General features: G+C 33.6%; 1 long non-coding RNA gene across 1 annotated transcript in view; it reads left to right on the top strand.

The window, feature by feature from the left end:
- Positions 1–529: 529 nt before the first annotated feature.
- The window catches only part of LOC111471868, a 12,587-nt gene continuing 8,208 nt past the window's right edge, over positions 530–4,908 (top strand). The window contains exon 1 of the long non-coding RNA XR_002715274.1: positions 530–670. This is a non-coding gene — a long non-coding RNA (uncharacterized LOC111471868). The remainder of the gene's footprint in view (positions 671–4,908) is intronic.

Genomic DNA, 4,908 nt, shown 5'->3' with positions numbered 1-4,908 from the left:
GAGTTTTCTTTCCTTCGCTGGCGTCATAAGTTAATAGAGGGTTTCCTCTTCGGTTTCACACTCTTTTTCTTTGCAGGTATCTTCTGTGAGGAGTAGTTGGGTGAGTAATGTCGTTTGGCGTGTCGTGAGGAATGTGGAGCGCATCTCCTGAGGGTTGCCTGAGAATTTTGGTGACCTTTTTTGTGTATCATTACAAAGCTTTTTGACCGAATTAATAGTAACTAAATATTACAGGAATATGAGTTATTTTAGTATAACCTTTTTGTTGTTGCAATGATCCCACTACAATAAATAGGGCTTTTTGATATAGCATTTTAAAATAAATGCTATAATTTTGAAAGTAAAAAAAGGTATTTCAAAGATATAAAACCATTCCTTTCTTTCTCTTTGGTTCTCTTAGCTGCATTCATCCTTTGTCCCCTTCTTTCTCTCTATATACCATTCCCATATGTCTCTCATCCTCTTCTTCCTCTCTGCTTCATCCCCTTCTTTCTCTCATACTCTTATGTTGTTGGTTTGCATCAGTCTCATGATGGAGTCCCCTTCGTTTGCATTAGATCTCAAGATGGTGGGTCCATTGGAAGGAGACATGCATTCAGTGGCTTGTCTACGAGAAACCCTATTTCCTTCCCTAACTGCAAATCAGACAAAATAGAACAAGTTCTGTGGGGTAGATGTGCGTTGATTAGCCAGTAGTAATTATATTTGAAAAATATCGTTGAGAAAATTTATACAAAATGTACTATTAAAAGCGTAGTAGAGTAATTATAACATACTATATTATAGCTTTGAAAAAATGCTATTACAAGTAAATGATTGCATAATATTTTAGCTATATTTAGATATTATAGCATAATATATAAGTTATATTTGCATACTCTATTATAGCGTATATTATAGCTATACAAAAAAGCTATAAAAAGTTTCAGACTTTTAATAACATGGGCTGTCACGACGTACAAAAAACGCTATAAAAAAGTCTACGATAACGTTTTTCGTAAGCTATAGTATACCATATTTCTTGTAGTGTTCCGCTTGTAAGGAATTTTTTTTTTAGCTTTCTGATAATGTAGGAGTTACGTAACCAATATTTTAAGGGTATGAACGATTTTTTTGATTATTGAGAACAATTGTATATTATAAAACTTGGTATCAAAATTTGGATAATAATAGTTAGGTTAATATAAGTTTACTCTCTTAACTTTTAGATTTATATATATTTGGTATCTAAATTTTAAAATGTTGTTAATAGGTTCTTAAAAATCGATTCGATGACTATTAAGTTTGTAAATATTAGTTTTACTTTGTGGATTCTTTGTTTTGTTATTAACTAATCCATGCTAAAATATCGAGCCTTGTTTTCAAAAATAAAAATAATAGTTTTTAAACAATGTACGGTATGATAGGCATTAAGAAAGTTAAACGATATTGAACCTATTATAGCTTGATAAAAAATGCTATAAAATATTTTCGCACTAACAAATATAAGTTATAGCTTCATACTTTTTTATAACATCAATTATAATTAAAAAAAAACGTAATAAAAAGTCTTAGACTTTTAATTGCGTGGACTATCACGACGTACGAAAAAACTTTTTATAGCATTTTTCGTCACTGTGTCCTTATTGGGGTTTTCTTTCCTTCATCGGCGTCATAAATTAACAGTGTTTCCCCTTCGGTTTCACACTCTTCTTCTTTGCAGGTATCTTCTGTGAGTAGTAGTTGGGTGAGTAATGTCGTCTGCCGTGTCATGGGGAACGTGTAGCGCATCTCCTGAGTGTCGCCCGAGTATTCTGGGGACTCGACGGAATCCTCGGGGTTTTCGATGACCTTTTTTTATGTATTATTACAGATATTTTTGACCGAACTAATGGTAACTAAATATTATACGAATAAGAGTTATTCTAGTATAATATTTGGTTGAGATTGTCTCAATTTAGTGAAGGAACATTTGACCTACCGTCTATTTTTTCCAACGTCAATCGAATTGCTTGAAGAACATATGATTATGAATGAAAGGTAACGAAAAAACTTTTCCTATCTTTTAATTTACATGATGCCACTACTAATAAGATAATAAAATAACAAAAATATATCCAAAAAATTTTGTAATTAAGTATTTACAAAATTCAAGAAAAATAATCTTGAAGCTATAATTGGAAATAGTTACTCGATTGGAAGGAAAAAATGTAAATTAACGTAAATTTGATTTTATTTTTTATTTTTATTGAGAATAAGTGACACCACTTCGTTGATATAAGATCTACTATCAAAATTTGTTCTTCATTACCTTCGAGATAATTTGATAAATCTTCTAGAGGGAGTTATATAAGTTTTTTTATATCAAGTTTTTTTTTTTTTTTTTTTTTTTTTTTTTTTTTTTTTTTTTTTTTTTAAGTTAACTTTGCACTCATACTTACCATTTTCTCATTAATTGCTCCATTTAATCTAATTAGTATACATAAAATAGTTAATTGTGGTTTAATATGAAAAAAAGATAAATTTGTATAAATCTTGGTAAAATTCTAGAACATTTATGTTGAACAATGATGTTGTAGCAAATCTGGAAACAACACTACTTGCAAATATGGAATTAAATTGTGACTCTGATGCTTAAGCAAATTTTTTGGGGATGACATGAGAATTTTAATCCACGTCAGCAATCCATATGGGTCATTGACTACCAAATTAGAAACATCCTAGGTGGACGATTTATCCTTTCTCAACCCTAAATGAGAAGAAACAAACATTATAAAAGAAAAAGATACTTAAAAAGGAGGAGAGCACATTTTGGGAAGAAAATCGGATTAGACAGCAGAGCATCTGATGTTGTGAACTACTATGAAACCAGAGAAGAAGGAGAAAAACCCTAATCCAGCAGCTGTTAATAGTAGAAGAAAAAAAAAAAAGACCAAAAAGGATAAATTAGGGTAAAGAGTTGACGTGAGAGCTCAAAGGAGGGAACTTTATTGGAGAACAACAACAAAGCTGGATAACTCTCTATTTCCTTACTCTCTTCTCTTATTCTATCAATTTTATGTGATTGAGATGTGAGTTCTTGTTTAATTCAATTTGTATGGAGAGCTAAACTTTATACGGGAGGCGAGAGAGTTTTATATAGTTTAAGTATGTTGCCAGTATGATTTTAGTTTATTGAAGAGTTAGTTGTCAATGATTTTATGTGTGTTTAATTAGCTATTTTACATACATAGTTGTTCGTAAGCCATGGTGGTCTGTTAGGTTCCTAGCGAATGTTCGGTTTAAATTTAGTAATGAGCTATCCGAACCATAATTTCCTAGCCTTAACATATAACAAGTTCATGAAAATCAACTAGGTGAGCGCACAATATTTATCTAGAATTGTCATACATAAATCATGCAAATAGTCACACATACTCAACAAGGTGATAACACCCATCAAACATCCAGAGCGCGATCACAAATTCTCTATCCTCCTTTCAGCATATAATACTCATAACTACAGCGGAAATAAAGCATAATGGCATCAAACATACAATTCTTACAATTCATCCCATGGAAAAACTATCCACCTAGGGTAATTATACTAGCATGCATGCAAATCAAGAGATTTCTACAAGTATTTCTTCCTAAATTCCGTGTGGTGACTTACATGATTCACGCGTGCCCTTTCGTCTAACGTTTTCACACAAATAGAGTGTACAAAAATAGTGATTTTATTAAGTTAGGTCATAAATCACATAAAAATATAGTTAGAATTGGAATCGAGATAATAAACGAACAAGCGAAAGTCAAACGAATCGAAAACTGTCCCTCACGCGCTAGCCATGTGCTTCCACGCACCTAGGGAAGTTCTACTCGCTGCTGCACACGCGAGGGCCACGCACGAAAGAAATCTATACTTGAGGGTCATTGGACCAAGTTTTGGGTTGATTCAGGTTAAGCAGTTTGGGCCGACTCGGTTGGACCCAGGTCAATCGGGTCGATGGATTGCCGGTCAGACATGGGTTGCAGGTCAGATTGAGCGTAGAGGCTGTGTGCCACAGATCGGATGGAGCCGCAATACTCCACTCCGTGTTCGACATGCGTCCCTCTCGTGTCCAAGTCATGTATCTCCTCTCCTTCTAGCAGATGAAACTCGAAACTTTTTGATTAGTTTTCTTGAACTTTACATTTTTGTATCTTTTGATTTTAAACTCAAATAAAGTCGATTTCTCAGCAAAGTTGTAGACCCTCATCCCAAATATGTCTTGATATTTTTTCTTGATTTTTTACACTAACATAGACCGACTTATGGACGTTGGAAATAGGTACATTATCCTTTCTTACCATTCGTGGAAAAGCTCTCACGACAACAGTTTTCAGTCAAGATTACCGCCAAATTTCTACACAAAATTTGTGAACAACTCTTCCTAGAAGAACATATCAAAATCTTGGGTCTTAATTCGTACGAAATGACTCAGATTTGAGAAAAAAACCGTTTATGGTTACTCAAGAACTTACCTCGATCAAGTTCCCAATTATTTATCGAAAATTAAGGGATAAAAGCAAGGACAAGAGTCTTAAAGAAAAAAGGAAGCCCAAAAAGAAGAAGAAAAAAAAAATAATAATAATTTTTCCAATTTTTAAGGAACTTTCTAAATTTTTAATTCATTATCTAGAAGTAGGGGTGTACACTACCCAAAACTATAAGGATTGGGTTGGGTTCAAGTTCCCAAAGAAATTGATTGGTCAATCCAACCCAACTCGAAAACATAAAAAAAAAAAAAAAGCACAACCACCCCAACCAAACTGAAGTCGACGTCGTATTATCTGTCGCTGCTTACACGTCTGGCGTCATATTATCTTTCTCTAACAGCATCGGGCGTCTGTCGTTTGACCGTGAGTCCTCTCTCTCTCTCTCTCCCTCCCTCCCTCCCCCTCCCTCCC

The sequence above is a fragment of the Cucurbita maxima genome, unplaced genomic scaffold, assembly GCF_002738345.1.
Source record: "Cucurbita maxima cultivar Rimu unplaced genomic scaffold, Cmax_1.0 Cma_Scf00059, whole genome shotgun sequence".
In the NCBI taxonomy this organism is placed as follows: Eukaryota; Viridiplantae; Streptophyta; class Magnoliopsida; order Cucurbitales; family Cucurbitaceae; genus Cucurbita; species Cucurbita maxima.
This window is presented reverse-complemented; position numbering and strand designations above follow the sequence as displayed.